Raw genomic sequence first — 18,167 nt, 5'->3', positions numbered from 1 at the left:
ATCAACTACCAAAACTGAACCAGGAAGAAATAGAAAACCTGAACAGACCTATAACCACTAAGGAAATAGAAGCAGTCATCAAAAATCTCCCAAAACACAAAAGCCCAGGGCCAGATGGCTTCCCAGGGGAATTCTACCAAACATTTCAAGAAGAATTAATACCTATCCTTCTGAAACTGTTCCAAAAAATAGAAATGGAAGGAAAACTTCCAAACTCATTTTATGAGGCCAGCATTACCTTGATCCCAAAACCAGACAAAGACCCCATCAAAAAGGAGAATTACAGACCAATATCCCTGATGAACATGGATGCAAAAATTCTCACCAAAATACTAGCCAATAGGATCCAACAGTACATTAAAAGGATTATTCACCACGACCAAGTCGGATTTATCCCTGGGCTGCAAGGTTGGTTCAACATCCGCAAATCAATCAACGTGATACAATACATTAACAAAAGAAAGAACAAGAATCATATGATCCTCTCAATAGATGCAGAAAAAGCATTTGACAAAGTACAGCATCCTTTCTTGATCAAAACTTTTCAGAGTATAGGGATAGAGGGTACATACCTCAATATCATAAAAGCCATCTATGAAAAACCTACAGCGAATATCATTCTCAATGGGGAAAAACTGAGAGCTTTCCCCCTAAGGTCAGGAACGCGGCAGGGATGTCCACTATCGCCACTGCTATTCAACATAGTATTGGAAGTCCTAGCCACAGCAATCAGACAACAAAAAGAAATCAAAGGCATCCAAATTGGCAAAGAAGAAGTCAAACTCTCACTCTTTGCAGATGATATGATACTTTATGTGGAAAATCCCAAAGACTCCACCCCAAAACTGCTAGAACTCATACAGGAATTCAGTCAAGTGGCAGGATATAAAATCAATGCACAGAAGTCAGTGGCATTCCTATACACCAACAACAAGTCAGAAGAAAGAGAAATTAAGGAGTCGATTCCATTTACAATTGCACCCAAAACCATAAGATACCTAGGAATAAATCTAACCAAAGAGGCAAAGGATCTGTACTCAGAAAACTATAAAATACTCATGAAAGAAATTGAGGAAGACACAAAGAAATGGAAAAACGTTCCATGCTCATGGATTGGAAGAACAAATATTGTGAAGATGTCAATCCTACCTAGAGCAATCTACACATTCAATGCAATCCCCATCAAAATACCATCCACTTTCTTCAAAGAAATGGAACAAATAATCCTCAAATTTGTATGGAACCAGAAAAGACCCCGCATAGCCAGAGGAATGTTGAAAAAGAAAAGCAAAGCTGGCGGCATCACAATCCCGGACTTCCAGCTCTACTACAAAGCTGTCATCATCAAGACAGTATGGTACTGGCACAAAAACAGACACATAGATCAATGGAACAGAATAGAGAGCCCAGAAATGGACCCTCAACTCTATGGTCAACTAATCTTTGACAAAGCAGGAAAGAATGTCCAATGGAAAAAAGACAGTCTCTTCAACAAATGGTGTTGGGAAAATTGGACAGCCACATGCAGAAGAATGAAACTGGACCATTTCCTTACACCACACACAAAAATAGACTCCAAATGGTTGAAAGACCTCAATGTGAGACAGGAGTCCATCAAAATCCTAAAGGAGAACACAGGCAGCAACCTCTTCGACCTCAGCCGCAGCAACTTCTTCCTAGAAACATCACCAAAGGCAAGGGAAGCAAGGGCAAAAATGAACTATTGGGACTTCATCAAGATAAAAAGCTTTTGCAAAGCAAAGGAAACAGTCAACAAAACCAAAAGACAACTGACAGAATGGGAGAAGATATTTGCAAATGACATATCAGATAAAGGGCTAGTATCCAAAATCTATAAAGAACTCATCAAACTCAACACCAAAAGAACAAAGAATCCAATCAAGAAATGGGCAGAAGACATGAACAGACATTTTTCCAAAGAAGACATCCAAATGGCCAACAGACACATGAAAAAGTGTTCAATATCGCTCGGCATCAGGGAAATCCAAATCAAAACCTCAATGAGATACCACCTCACACCAGTCAGAATGGCTAAAATTAACAAGTCAGGAAATGACAGATGTTGGCGGGGATGCGGAGAAAGGGGAACCCTCCTACACTGTTGGTGGGAATGCAAGCTGGTGCAGCCACTCTGGAAAACAGTATGGAGGTTCCTCAAAAAGTTGAAAATAGAGCTACCATACGATCCAGCAATTGCACTACTGGGTATTTACCCCAAAGATACAAAAGTAGGGACCCGAAAGGCTACGTGCACCCCGATGTTTATAGCAGCAATGTCCACAATAGCCAAACTGTGGAAAGAGCCAAGATGTCCATCAACAGATGAATGGATAAAGAAGATGTGGTATATATATACAATGGAATATTATGCAGCCATCAAAAGGAATGAGATCTTGCCATTTGCAACGACGTGGATGGAACTGGAGGGTATTATGCTGAGCGAAATAAGTCAAACAGAGAAAGACATGTATCATATGACCTCACTGATATGAGGAATTCTTAATCTCAGGAAACAAACTGAGGGTTGCTGGAGTGGGGGGTGGGGTGGGAGGGATGGGGTGACTGGGTGATGGTCACTGGGGAGGGTATGTGTTCTGGTAAACGCTGTGAATTGTGCAAGACTGTTGAATCTCAGATCTGTACCTCTGAAACAAATAATGCGATATATGTTAAGAAAGAAAAAAAGAAGAAGAAGAATGTAGCAGGAGGGGAAGAATGAAGGGGGGGAAATCGGAGGGGGAGAAGAACCATGAGAGACAATGGACTCTGAAAAACAAACTGAGGGTTCTAGAGGGGAGGGGGTTGGGAGGATGGGTTAGCCTGGTGATGGGTATTGAGGAGGGCACGTTCTGCATGGAGCACTGGGTGTTATGCACAAACAATGAATCATGGAACACTATATCTAAAACTAATGATGTAATGTATGGGGATTAACATAATAATAAAAAATTTAAATAAAAAAAAAAAAAAGAATATAATTTGGAGATATGGATAATCATAATACTCTTTACCATTTATTAGTGCTTACTATGCGCCAAGCACATTAGTGCTTTTCATATATAATCTCATTTACTCCTGCCAGAACAATTGGAAAGGGGGTACAATCATCCTCACTATACAGAGGAAATTGAGACATGAGAAAGGTTACGTAACCTGCCCAAGATCCCAGGACCAGTAAGTGGCAAAGGGATTTAAACACAGAGAGGAGGAAACATTCAGAAAAGAAAAGAACTGGATTTAGAAACATCCTCACATAATCAGTGGAAGATTCTGGTAATTTCACCAATGCATACAAAGTCAACTCACATTGGAAAAGTATCCCAGGAAGCCCTGGCAATCTTATCAAAGCTCCCAAAGGCTGCAGGAGGATAAGGAGGGGAGAGTCCTGGTTACAGGAGCAGGGAGCACCAGTGAGTGATTTAGAAGACAGGAGATGAGAACAGGTGAGTCAGCAGGACTCAGGTAGGACACTGAGCTCTTGGCATGAACATACAGGTCTCCTCATAATCCCAAGTATGACAAGTTGGCCCCAGAAAGTCCCATTTTGCTCAAAAGACTCCTTCAAACTAAAAATGTGGTATAATGGAATAGCACTGGCTGGCTCTGATCCCCAGGGCTTGCTGTTTCAGAACAGAGGGAGGTGCCCATCGACGTATTTATAGGCTTAAAACTGGCATGCAGCTAAGCTACCTGGGGATGCTCGGCATCTGTCTCAGTGCACATTTCCCCCATTTTTTTGTTTCGCTACCTTTTAATCAGCCAGCAATTTTGAGCCTGAATTACGATTTCACACATACCCAGGGCCAAATGACTGATAAATAAATAAATAAGCAAGCCCCATGACCAAAACAGAACTTGGGGCCAGCAGCTCGGCAAGGACAGCCCCCTGGGAACAACCCCCACCTGGGATCAAAGGAAAGTCAAATGGTGTGTCACATCTGAGGATTGGGGACGCTGGAGGAAGGACAGGCCCACAGCCTTGGGCTCAGCCAGCCCAGGCCATACACTGCCACTCAGCCCTTTGTTCCATGACCTTGGCTTGGAAACTTCTTTCCTCCCCTCTCTGAGCAAAATCCTCAGTTCCTTCAAGGCCTAGCCCAAATGCCAACTTCTTCAGGAAACTTTCACTGACTCCATCCCTGCTCCATCTCTACTTCCTGCAACAAAACATCACTCCTCCTCCTCCATGCTGCCACACCTTTCCTTCATGGCACTTTACTGCACCACAATGCGCCCTCTGAAGTTAGCCTGCCCCACCAGCCCCCCCTTAGCTCCTCAGTACAGGGGCTGCGTTTGCCTCAATTCTATGTCCTCAGCTCCCAGCCCCATGCCACATGTTTCTGGAATGAAGGGGATAGGAGGATGGGAAAGAACACAGGTGTGGGCCACCCTCATTCACAACCTTAGAGAGGTTTAGGGAACAACCTGGAGGCAGGGCCAGGCCCAGGCCCTGCGGTCACCAGAATGATTATGTGGAAGGCACTGGAGAGAAAAAATTGAAATGTGAAACATGGCCCCAATTTTTTATCCTGAGCAAGTATTACATTTATAATTGGGAAAACATAAAATAAACATTTTTTTAAATGGACTTCATGTTCCCCATGTTCCCCATACAACTTGTCATGATGAGCAGCGGGTGTTATATGGAAGTATTGAATTACCATATTGCACACCGAAACTAATATTGCACTGTATGTTAACTAACTAGAATTTGAATAAAAACTTAAAAAACTAAAAATTAAAAATTAAAAAAAATAAAGGCGCTTACAGTGTTTCCTATTGTGTGGGCAGTGACCGATGAATGACAGGAGGTATTTACACAGTGCTTTGGGTACACAAGATGGGAAACTTGGCCTGGCTGGGGGTATTGAGGAAGGCTTCTCACAGGAGGGATGCTTTCCTGGAGATCTGAGGAAGAGTGACTACGGCAGGAGAAGTGGAAGGGAATTTCAAGCAGATGGAACGGTACATGCAAAGGCACAGAGGCATGAGAATGCAGGCTACATAATAGTGGGGTGCCTGGGAGAGAGTACTGGATGTGAGGTTGGAGGGTGTACAATAAAGGGTTAACTCAGCAGGCCTGGGGTGCTCAAACCTTGTGCTTTCCAAAGAAAGGACTGGTCCTTGACCAGTTCCTGGGAGATAAACTCTGAGATCTTGTTTTTCCTGCCTGACAGTGTCTTTGTATACCTGGGGCTTTGGGCCACACCAGACAGTGTACACTAATAATGTGATTTATGGTGAAAGCCTATATTTGTGTGCCTGGGGCGCTGGACCTCTACGGGGGGCTAGAGACTGAGTAGCTACGGTCAGTCAAATGAAAGATCCATGTCTATGTAACTGACCCCAATAAAACCCTAGACACCAAGGCCCAGGTGAGCTTCCCTGGTTGGCCATATTTTCTTTGCATTATTACACATCACTGCTGGGAGAATTAGCACTGTCCATACAACTCCACTGGGAAAGGATACCTGGAAGCTTATGCTTGGAGTCTCCTGGACTCTGCCCTATGCCCCTTTTCCTTTGCTGACTTTAATCTGTATCCTTTCGCTGTAATAAACCATAACTATGAGTGTAATAACTTTTCTGAGTTCTGTGACTCCTTCTAGTGAATCATCAAATCTACAAGTGGTCTTGGGGACCCCCACCACAGAGGGTCAAGTAAGAGCAGAGCAAGAAGAGCTGGCAGGCTAATGAGTTTGAACTTCACCTTGGAGGAGGGTTCTAACATGGGGCTGGCATGACAAGGTCAGATACGCACTTCTGGAAAGTATTTCAGACTGCAGTTGGGAACGGCTGAGAGAACGGGACAGGGCCGGAAGCAGGAAGACCAAGACCAGGGAGGGGAGTGCTACGCCAGTCCAGGTAAGAGCTGGTGAATGCTTGGTAGTGGGCAGTGGCCATGGAGAAGCACTGAACTCAAGAGATATTCAGGAAATAGATGCAACAAGGCTTGGTAACCAAATAGACTTTGGGGTAAGGGCAAAAGTCAGGGATAAGGCCCAGGTTTCCAGCCTGAGCAACAGGACAGATGACAGCATCAGTCACTGAAATGGGAAATCCTACAGGGGGAAGCTGATGTTTGGGGGTGTCCTGACTCCCAAGCCCAGCCTGGCTTCCTTCCTTTATTCATTTCTTAAAATTCAGGGGCAAAGAGGTTGCTTCAACTGTTCTTTTTTTCTCTCCTTGAAGCCGTCCCTTCAGCCCTTTGTCTTCAGTGACCACTTACACATTGCTTCTCCTTAAAAACCACATGTACTTGGCAGATCTCCCTGACCTCGATTTCTCTGCTGGCAGAATCACAAGAAAGGCATTAGCGCCTTCTGTGAAATGGGGAGCCAGGCAGAGGAAATGCCCGGGTTGGGTGGCAGAGGCCTACAGAACCAAGAGATATACGAGGAGATTTTAATCACCAAGATGGGGTTCTGGGCCAGACACTGGGGAGGTAAGACTCAGATCTCTGTTACACTGGAGTAGGCATGGGAGGCTGATTGAAGCAGCGAGAAATAAGGCTCTTTGGTCTGCACAGAAAGTCTCCCCTTGGCCTGGGGCTAAGCTGCACTTCATGGGTTTCCCAGTAGCAAGGAGTCAGTGTGAGCTGTGGTCCCTCCACACCTGGCCCCAGACCCAGACACCACAAAGAGCAGCAGGGCCTTCAGGGTAAAGGTGATCCAACCTGTCACTAAACCCAAGGACAAATCCCCCATCTCCGGGCTGTGCCCTGAGGGCCCCAACAGCCCCAGACAGCAGCACAGCACCTGCAGCACCCCTTGGGAGGTATCACTGGGAGACACTCGTTACCAGACTCCTTTGCCCCTCCCGCCCATCACTGTGCATCCCAGACAAACGGCTAAGTGCACAGCTGGCCTCTGGCCTCCTGGCCTTCCTCCTTCACTGGCTTATTCCACAGTTACAAAGGCCTGAGCTGCAAAAAAGCTTCCAATCCATTCTACCCAGAAGAGTGCCCAGAGTGAGAAAGGTAGAGACTAGGTGGAGGAAGAATGGAACCCAAATGGGGACCCTGATGCAGCGAGAGCCTCTCGCAAATTCTTTTCCAATAAGGGAAAATGGGAAATGGTTGAAAGCACAGGCTCTGGAATTAAGCAGACTGGGGCTGGAATCCCAATTTGGCCACATGCTGGCTGTGTGACTGGGCAAGTTACTGAATATTTCTGGGCCTCAGTTTTCTTATCTGTAAAAGAGAAAGAACAAACCAACCCTACCTCACAGGATTGATACATGGATGAGAGCAGCTAAGGCCTAAAATGCTGAGTGTTCAATAAATGTTACCTGTTTTTTATTGTTGGCCCTCTAAGCCTGGGGATCAGAGAGGAAACTTTTGTGTGTTTCGTCCTGTAGGTAATACACAAGTCGTGGTCCAGTAGTGCTCCCACTCAGGCTGGAGTGCCTAAGAGCATCACATAGTCCGAGTCTGTGCAGAGCTAGAAGCCTCCCAGAGATCGTCTGATCCCTCTTTTCGTGGGTGAGGAAACACATGTCAAATAGCTCTCCCAAAATCACACAGCAAAGCCAAGACCAGAACGCAGACTCCAGACTTAACAGTCCATTGTTCCTTCCTCTCCGTGGAAACTTGCAAAAACAGAAGAGAGGGTGCTACAAGTCAGGACGTGGACAGCAGACACTGTTGGTGCCCCATCAGCTCCCCTTCCCAGGCCATGCCTGCACTACCATTCAGCTGCTGTGCGGGCTGCCAGTGGCCTCCAGCTGCCCCCTCCCCTGGACAGCTCCCACCCTGCCTACCCAGCGGGGGGAAGCTGCCTCCCCCAGGAGGTTACACCCTGTGCTATGCTAGCAAATGTTTAACCACCAGCTCTCTGGTAGCGGGGGAGGAGGGAGCCCTGGTTTGAGTGCCACTTTCCCTGGTGTAAACACTCCCACCAAGCCACCAACATGACATCACTGACTGTGGAGTTGTGAGGTGACAGACAACAGCCCTTTGTCCCATGGTATTTCCACCAAAAAGGTATTAGCAGGCAAAAAGAACCACAAGAGCACCAAAAGAAAACTGTAATAAAATAATTAGGAAATGAGGAGTTTTGAACATCTATTACTATTACTATTGTTTTTAATATTGTTTATTTAATTATATGTTTATATAATTTCATTTTAATAGTGGCTCACAAAATGCCTAAAAATCCGACAGTCTGCTCCAGTGAGCCCTTAGGAGTCAGTTCCAACCCATCACTGATTTACATTCCATTCCAGCCCTGACAGCCTGAGACCTGTGACTGACATGGGGGTGCAAAAGTCTGGCCGCCCCATCTCATCCAGGGAACAACTCAGTAATATGACTAATTCTGCAGCCCCCAAGGAATCAAGCCAAGGCTAGACTTAAGGCCTCTTCCCCCTCAGCTCCTCCCTCTACCCTCTCCTGAGGCCCTCTCCCCTTACAGGCTTTTCCTGAAGGGCACACCTTCAATAAATCACACACACCAAGCCCCCGTCATTCCTGACAGGAAAAGCTACCTCCTCTTTTAAATCGCCCTCACTGCTGGTTTTCAGTGAAGAAGAGATTCATAGGGGCGCCTGGGCGGCTCAGTTGGTTAAGCGTCTGCCTTCGCTCGGGTCATGATCCTGGGGTCCTGGGATTGGGCTCCACATTGGGCTCCCTGCTCAGCGAAGAGCCTGCTTCTCCCTCCCCCGCTCCTCCTGCTTCTGCTCTCTCTCTCTGTCAAATAAATAAATAAAATCTTTTTTAAAAAAAGAAGAAGAGATTCATATAGATAACAGGGTGTGCTGGCCTGCAAAGGAGACAAATCCTCTTGAAATCTGTCACCTCTGAATTCAACATTCTGCTAACATCAGATGTCAAAGCTGGAAGGAAAAGTTAGGCTTTTGATGCCAACATCCGCCGCTGGCTGCTTCATCAGGCAAAGAGGTAGCCTGTTTTCTAAACTAAAATCTACAAGCAGAGCTGGTTTAAAATATATCATGAGGAGACTGTCTTTGCCATTTTGTGGCTCTGAACTCCAGATACCCTTCTTAACCTCTCTAGGCCTCAGTTTACTCACTCGCAGATAAGACAATAGTTCCTATTTATTTCAATATCGTTTCAGTAACCATGAAGTGTTTTGCAGGACAACTGAACGGTTTACAAAATGTTCAGACCTAGTGTCTCATTTAATCTATACGATTGTGTGATGCAGGTATTATTACTTAACGGGCGGGGAAACAGTCTCTGAAAGGCCTTGTAACTTGTTCATGGTTGTGAGTGGGTCTCAAACCTAGACCCCGTGACCCCAGACCACGCATCTTAAAAGTCTATAAGTGCATCACCAATGTCTCCCACAGCATAGTCTTCAGAATCCGTTTTATACATAGATTGCTAGAGTTATACATATATTATCTATATAACTATATAGATATCCATAGATAGAGATATAGTTGCTAGTTATTACTCTTTAAAACAGGTGTCACAATCACATAATGTTGTGTTGAAAGTGTTAACGGCTTCTTCACTGCCATGGGACTGTCACATGAATGGTAAATCTTCAAGAGAGAACAGAATCAAATTAACCAATTTAGGTAGAATCTCTCCCTTAAAATTAATATTCTAGAGGACACTTTGAGAGATGTGAAACTACCCTCTTGTAGGTACTGTTAGTTCTATTACTACCTTCCGCTAGGTGGCTGTTGCTAGAAACAGGTAAACTCCCTCCTCTGCATCACCACACTAAACCGGCATTCTACCAAAGCCTATTGCTCAGGGATTAAGTACACTTACCAGTAAACTGGTATAATCTTGTTATTTACTGAACAGTTGCTTTCTGGTAAATTTGCATAAAATACATTATCTTTGGTAATAACATCTTTGGGGGAAAAAAAAGAAAAAGAAAACTATTCTCAAAAATCAAGAAAGCAAACAACAAAAAAACCCTTCAGGCCCAGAGTAATTAGACTGATCACTGCCCATGTATTTGCTTCCAAGGACAAAACTTTGGATGGTAAAGATTTCCTTTATCATATATTTGATTATGGCCAGATATTTTCAGAGAAGTTGAACGTTCTATGGATGTCCATGTGGCCTAGTTGCATGTGTCAAACAACGAAAAGGTATTTAATATTTACACTGACGGGGCGCCTGGGTGGGTCAGTCGTTAAGCATCTGCCTTCAGCTCGGGTCATGATCCCAGGATCCTGGGATCAATCCCTGCATCGGGCTCTCTGCTCGGCAGGAGGCCTGCTTCTCCCTCTCCCCCTGCTTGTATTCCCTCTTTCACTGTCTCTCTGTCAAATAAATAAATAAAATCTTTAAAAAATATATATTTACACTGTCTTTTATCTGTGTTCTACTGTCTCTCTATGCAGGCCCACTGAGTCAAAGGTAACACTTCTTCTGAGGCTGCTCGATTTCTGCACACAGTGATAAGGAAGACTGGGCCAATAAAGAAGGAATAAATCCCTCTTCTTTTTTTTTTTTTTCCCATTTATAATTTTAATCGAAGCATTGCTATTCATTTTTTTCTTAACTCTTTCTTATAAGCACCAAATTTTAATAGTTAAGTCAATTTTGGGGTAAAGAAACACCATCAAAGAACTCCCCTCCAGAACAAAACAATGATGTTCATTCCTCCAAACAACCAAATTCGAAGTCTACCAAGACAAAAACAAAAAGCCCCCCCCCACACACACAAAAAAAAGTAACAAAAATCACATTCTAGGGGTTCAGTGCATTTAGCAGCCTTCGCTGCGCTGTCTAATCATCCTTCAGCTGACTTTCAAAAAAATTAACACCCTAGCGCATCAAAATATACAGTTTCCATTTGCTTTGTTTAAATTAAAAATAATAATTAAAAAAAGAAAACTTGAAGGAAATCACAATCAATTGCCTGACTCATTTCGATGTCATGTACAGCATATGAAGGTCAGGAAGGCTATTTGCAGCACACATGATTAGGAGAGATTGGTCTTCAAGGTTTAGCTTTCTTCCAAACAGTGTAAAATACCCACAATTCCAAGTATGAAGGAACACAGACGATCTCCTTTGAGAATTCCACAGGACAATACAGGCGCCCGAGCTGTTCTTCACAGAGCGACAAGGCTTCTGTCAAACTGACACAGTTATCCTGTGTAAAGTATTTCCCATCCTGTTTCAGTACTTTCACTGAGAGGTCAAGAATCAGTCTGAGAAACTCCCTTGTGGAATCTTCTTCTGGAGATGTGGAGATTGGAACGGCTGTCAAATCATTAATCACATAATCAAACTCTCTCCCTTCTTTGGCGTACCTCTTCAGTACTGGAATACAGTCTTCTATTAGAACCTGATAGCAGTCTCCTTTAAGATTGTCTAAGACGTTGCCACATGTTTTCCGCATGTATTTCTTACATCCATCAACCACCATTTGGTCAATCTCTACCATAGTGACCATCTTTGGTTTCAGTTTGACTATTTCACATAATATGCCCCCGTCTCCACCCCCAAGAATCAGCACATCTTTGCCACTGTAGTCTTCTTTTCCACTGCCCATGATGGTCTGGGTATACGCCAAATCACTCTCTGCCAGATTAACATCCCCACTAAGGATGAGAATATTTCCAAATTGCTTCGAGTGTAGAATTTTAATGTTCTGATAAGGTGAATCTTCATCATACACCACTTCATCTATGTCATACTCAACCAGGCGACCATCAGCAGTGGGCCAGTATCTGTCGATAGCTCCTCCCGAATTATGGATGGTAATCACTTCACCCGCACAGCACCGTCCTGACTCAATTCTTTCATTCTTTCTTCTACTTTGTTCAAAAGACTGTCAACTTCTTGGCCTTGCGAATCACCGTCATAACTCTGAAGATCCAACAACACCAATCCATGTGGGTAAATTCTCAAACTGGCAAAGCTGCCGTTTTTGTTGATGTAGGTCGCTAGATAACCGTGGTCTTGCCAGTTGTGCACCGACTCCGTCATCCCTTGTTCCTGGAAAATGGACCGGAGGCCTTTTAGAATGGTCTCGCCATCAGCTTTGGCGCCGAGCTTCAAGTCGAGCGTGCCGTGCCGTGCTGCTGCCATAGTGAGGAGAGGCCCTGTGCCATTCCTGGGGGAGGCGGCCGCGGGAGACTGGGGGACCGCACGGCATGTAGGGCTGCGGCCCTAAATCCCTCTTCTTCTGCGATGTGCTTGCAAGAAACAACTTCAGGGCCAGCTTCCTGGATACACAAACTGCATACATACAAGCTACCTAGTGCCCAGCGCTCAGGAGGGTGCTTGGTTTGGTGCTCTGCCAGCACTGTCTGGAAATTCGTAATAATTTTCAAATAAGGGGCCTTGCATGTTCATTTTGTACCGGGCCCCGCAAAGTGTGTAGCCAGTCCTGAATAACCAATATTTTATTTTAAGTTCCATGAAGGCAAAGACCGTATCTCTATCTATTCCCAGCACCTAGCATTGTGGCCAGCACAAGAAAGGGGCAAACTACATATGTATTGAATGAATAGGTGCAAGGAAAGGGAAGAAGAGAAGCCAGTCCCTCCTCTTCTCAGAAAGGCCTAAAACCGCCCTTACATTTTGAAGGTCATTCAAATGTAAAACAGGATCAGTCAGCAAGTGAGGATGGAAACTCACACACAAACAAGCTGGTAGAATAGGCCAGCACACAAAACCAAACTCCAGCCTGTAGGAAGGCAAGCAAGAGAAGGACAGGAAGCAGGCAGACACACTGCCCTCTCCCCAGATAATGGTACGCTTTCCACTGAAACTCCAGGCGACAGCCAATTTCAGAAAAGAGCACTAACCTGAATGGGATGCATTTTCCTTCCCATCCCCATCTAATATGTGCCCCCCTTCTTTTCCTTTCTAAGCCTGCTATCTCTGATCCCCAGCACCTCTCAGCTGCTAAAAGCCTGAAAGGTTTAATCTCCAAGAAGGATGCTCCAGGGCTCTGTTATCAGAGTTACTTAATTCTGCATTTGCCACAGCCTTAATCATCTGCGTCAGACCACACTCCTGTGACTCATGCACACACACTTGCTCTCTGGGAGCTGAAAGTTGTTCTCACTTCATCAGCACCTCAGAAGCATTAATAAAGTGCAAATACGTAGTGGCAAAGGTGGGGGATGGGGAGGGTGTTCTTGGTGTTGTGTTTTTGTTTTCCAACACTGATGTTCTAGCAACACTGACTGAAATTTTAAAAAAAGAAAAAATCACGGCATTTCACCCCCACCAACAACTGAATGGCATTCATTTTCCCATGTTTCTTCTCTTGCTCATTTCACATCATTGTCATGACAATAAAAACGTCTACATATTGCTATATTGCCTTCAGAGGCCTTGTTTCTAAGGACTGAGTAATATTCCATCAAATGGCTGTGACCATCTGTTAGGAACTAAATGCATGTGTCTGCCCCCATGCTCCTTTGTTGAAGCCCTAACCCTCAATGTGCTAGTATTTGGAGGTGGGGCCTTTGGGAGGTAATCAGATTCAGATAAGGTCATGATGAGGTGGGGCCCCCAGGAGAGGATTAGTGTCCTTGTAAAAAGAGGAAGAGACCAGAGCTCTGATGCTCACTTGCCTGCGTGCACACTCTCTCTTTCCCTCTCTTTCTCTCTCTCCCCACCATGTGATGATAGAGCAAGAAGGCAGTCATCTGCAAGCCAGGAAGAGAGCCTTCACTGAGAACCTGACCATGCTGGCACCCTCATCTTGGACTTCCCAGCCTTTGGAACGGTGAGAAATAAATGTTTGGTTTTTAAGTCACCCAATCCATGGTATTTTGTTAGAGTAGCCTGAGCAGACTAAGATGCCATCCAACACTTAGCTATTCTCTTCCTGTTGGACATTACATAGGTTGTGCCTTTGTTTGTTATTATAAGTATTGCTGCAATGATTATTTTTGAAAGCATGGAATCTAGAAGGGAGTAAAATTGCCTTCAAATTTTGGCTATGTCTTTTACTAGCTGGTGAGACCCTAAAGGGGAAATAATAGTATTTCCACCTCAAAGCATGGCTGATGAGAAAGTGTTTTATAAAGTGTCTTAACACTCTATATGTTTCATTATGACTGGATGTGCCAAGCCCTGTCCAAAAACAATTGCAAACATGTGATACCTGTCCACTGGAAACCTGCCACTGAGAAAGAAAGCAGCTGGAGGTATTAAACAGAGGAACTATGACAAAAAAGAAGTAGGAGGCCAATATTACTCTAGACATTAAAGTATAGATGTTTAAGAAAAAAATCAAGGCTTCAAAAAAAGGCCTTAGGAACTACAAAATGCCACATAGGTTACAGGTTGGCTAGTAACCATGAAAATGGCATTTAAAAGCAAACTGATTAGGGCGCCTGGCTGGTTCAGTCAGGAGAGCATGCAACTCTTAATCTTGGGGTCATGAGCTCAAGCCCCACGTTGGGTACAGAACCTACTTAAAAAATTTTTTTTAATAATAAATAAATAAAAGCAAACTGATTAAAGCAGGGGCTGATAATATGGCAGTTACATGCAAGGCATCATTTATGTGCTTGGATGAAAAAAGCGTTAGCCAGAAAGGTAGTAAACTGTGTCCTTTGAGGATTAGAGCCATGAACCATGAGAAGAAAATTATTTGTCCTTTAAATGTCACAATATATTTTGTTTTTAAGATAAATAAGCTATATTATCAAAACTAAAATTGTCTTATTTGAATATACTTTATGAAGACCCTATTTACCACAAGGATTATTGTGTTCAGTCAATAAATATTTATTGGTGCCTATGACATGATATTATGCTATGTTCTAGGATAAATAGAAAGATGAAGAGGATGAGCTCCCTGCCCTCAAGGAGCACATAAAAGCCCATGATTAATGTGAGTTGTGCTGTCCTATAAAAGTACCTGCAAAGTGCTATGGAAGAAAAGGAGGAAGTCAATCTGCCCAATAAAAGGGTGTTCAGAAAAGGTCTCACAGTTGAAGTGATTTTTGATCTGGATCTTATTGGATAAGCAGTTTCCCAGGCAAAGAAGGGGATAAACAAACAAACAAACAAACAAACATGAATACGTATGTGCATCCCTGAAATAGAAAGCAGAAGAAATTCCAGAACCCCAAAAGACAGAGTTCCAGGCCACATTGCTTGGAATAGTGTAAAGTCACCTGCATCATCAATACCTGTAATATTTGCTTCAAATGCAGATTCCTGGGCTCCACCCCAGACCTACTGACATGGTGGGGTCCAGCAGTCTGTGCCTTACTAAACTCCTCAGGTCACTCTGACACATGCCAATGCTTAAACCAGTGATACCAACAACAAAATGGTACTTTCAAAGCACAATTCAAGTCTCAACTGCCCCCTGAGATCATCAGCCATCAATGGTTTAGAAATGCATCAGTGAAGGCCATGGAGCAGGAAGAGGGGTGAGCATGGAGGTACCTCCTTCAAGTCATTTCCAAAGACTGTCCCCCACCTCCCTGCCCTTGACAGCCAGCCAGTGCTGGTCCAGATAGACATATTCTCTAATCAGGCAGACACCATTCTTTTGGATTAAAATTGGTTTTCCAACAAGAAGGCCCAATGACAACAGACCAAACATGAAGGACAGTGACAGGAGGCAACCATGGACCACTCTTGTCCCCTCTTGACCACCACCTCTACCTCTCACAAATCAGGCTAGTATACCCCAAGACCCTGAGTAAGGAAAGGGGCAAGGGAGCTCCTCTGATGTCCACTGGTGGTGACTGAACCAGTGTTGAAGCTCAGGTGACGGAAAAGCCCGGAAGCCAAGGCAGATGTTCAGCCAAATTAAGTGGTTCCAGGAGAAAATGAAAGCTTGCCTGCCCAGACATCTGGTGTCCATTAACCTCCTAAGCAGAACTGCAGCAGAGCCATCTGCTGGAACAGACTCTCAGGAGGCAAGGAGCTTCCCCCACCTCTGTGTGCCTTTGCACGCTCCCAGCAAAGACTTGGCCTCAAGAAGGGAGAGAAAGACACTGGCCCATTTACCTTCAGGGCCCTATAACCGGTTCCTCCCAAACTTGGGGGCCAGCAGAGAGAACGGTTGAGAGACCCCCCCCCCCCATGGGGCTCCAGTCAAAGCACTAGATGTTAGCCACCAGGGGAAGTGAACTGATGTCAAGGACAGCTTATTCAGTATCAAGTGCATGAAACACACAAGGGGATGCTGTACAAGGATTGTGGGTGCTGAGAACCCTGATTTCTGAGTGGCGCAACTGACAAAGAAAGAGAGGAAAGAAACTAACATTTAGTTAGGCAATGTGCTAGGCATTTTCAGATACATTTATCTTATTTAATCCCTACACCTCTATGCCCTAGGTGCTATTATTTGCATTTTACAAATGACAAGGCTGGAATTCAAACTCAGGTCTTCAAAACTTCCAGAAAAAGTCCAATGCTTCTGTCAGTGGATGACTGTGCCACAAATTAAGCCAGTTTTTTTGGTTAGGAGGATGGGTGGGAGGGATGGGGGAAGGGCTGTTACAAAAGCTATTTGTGCGGCTATAACAAAAGATTATGCACGGATGGGGTTTGCTGCCTTTGATGCTTTTGAAGATGACCAGACTGAGGCTTGAAATGTATCCATGGAAACTGGTATGGTGGGAGCGGAGGCCAAATTAGCTCACCCTTGCATCAGTTGGGTTGGGGACTCTGGAGACTGTTCCTTGATGAAGAGAGGGTGGTGTCAGCTCCCACTTCATCTTCTGGACTCGGCCTCTCCTGTCCCCACAGCTGGACCACCTAAAGGCTCAGTCTCCTCCCAAGACACCAGCTAATCCAAACACCAGGCTTTCTGTGAAGTCAAGCCTTAATCACCTTCTGAGCCCCCCGTTCCAGGGGGCTGAAAACTCACCTGAGGAGGCCCCAGGACAAGCATAACTCTGACTTTCACTATCCATCCCTGCTCTGGCAAAGACCTGGGCCCTCTCCATGACCCTTACCTGCAGCAGAGGTTTACCGCCCCTGTTCAGACCTCCAGATGGAAACTGCCCATCTGCCTCATCCTTGAGCCCTCTCCTAGATTCCTACCCCAGCTCCGTCCACCCCTTCGAAACTCTTCTTTCGCTCAGTGGGAAGCCCCAAGCTGACATTCTGCCTGATTCACCACTGAGCGTGCAGGCCTTTGATATTGGGTCTCACAGTGTACACCTCTATTTTTTCTCCTGCCAGCGTACGTTCCCCACTCGAGAACCTCGGCACCGTTCCCCGGCTGCCTGCAGGGTTGGTGGCCCACAGCCTTCAGCTGAGCCTCTTTCCAGACAAGCTCTAGAGGGTGAAGAAAGCATATGCCTTAGGGAATGACTTAACCTCTGAGTCAGATTCCTATGATAAATTGCTAAATGAACACTGGGGCTGTTATCCTTGAAGCTACCAGCATGTTTAATTATCTGATTCATTCAACAAATATTTATTGAAAACTTACCACATCGGTTCATCCCTGCAACTCCATTTAAAAGTCACTTCCTCCAGGAAGTCCTACCAAATCACCAAAGCTGGGATAGATCACTTACTTCTGTGTTCCTGCAGCCCCTGACTTTACCCTTCCCTTAGCTCTTATCCTCTGCATTGTAATTACCTGCTTTTAGCCTTTCCCCTCCATTGGGCCATGAGCTCCATAAGGGCAGGCAAAGTGTTCACTCACCTTTGTATCCTCCATGCCTAGCTCATGCCTGGCACATAGTAAGGGCATAAAAATATTTGTAAACTAACTCACTAAGTCATTAAGCAAGGTGTCGCAGAAAAAGCAAAGATAATATCCTGAGTTCACACAGCCCTTTAAAATATGCAAATTGGGGGCACCTGGGTGGCTCAGTCGTTAAACGTCTGCCTTCAGCTCAGGTCATGATCTCAGGGTCCTGGGATCGAGCCCCGCATCGGGCTCCCTGCTCGGCAGAAGCCTGCTTCTCCCTCTCCCACTCCCCCTGCTTGGGTTCCCTCTCTCGCTGTGTCTCTGTCAATTAAATAAATAAATAAAATCTTTATAAATAAATAAATAAATAAAATGTGCAAATTGTTTTCATAACCAGGGTCTCATTTGGTCCTCAGAACAACTTTGCAGGGTAGGCAGGGCTGGAACTGTTTCCTCATTCTACAGATGAAGACCCAAAGACCAGGGTGTGCCAAAGTGGCTTACACCCTGATGGAGCCAGGTCTCCTGACTGCTCAGCTAGTATATCTCCCTTCCATCTGAGCCTCCCCCACC

At 44.9% G+C, this 18,167-nt stretch overlaps 1 protein-coding gene and 1 pseudogene across 5 annotated transcripts in view; both read right to left on the bottom strand.

Annotated features, from left to right (window-relative positions):
• SRGAP3 (SLIT-ROBO Rho GTPase activating protein 3) overlaps positions 1-18,167 on the bottom strand; it is a 336,629-nt gene that overhangs the window by 187,364 nt on the left and 131,098 nt on the right. The window lies entirely within an intron of this gene.
• LOC118538287 (spermine synthase pseudogene) lies at positions 10,690-12,124 on the bottom strand (annotated as a pseudogene).

This window comes from Halichoerus grypus, chromosome 1 (genome assembly GCF_964656455.1).
Source record: "Halichoerus grypus chromosome 1, mHalGry1.hap1.1, whole genome shotgun sequence".
Lineage (NCBI taxonomy): Eukaryota > Metazoa > Chordata > Mammalia > Carnivora > Phocidae > Halichoerus > Halichoerus grypus.
The sequence above is the reverse complement of the archived record's forward strand: the minus strand, read 5'-3'. Positions and strand labels throughout refer to the sequence as shown.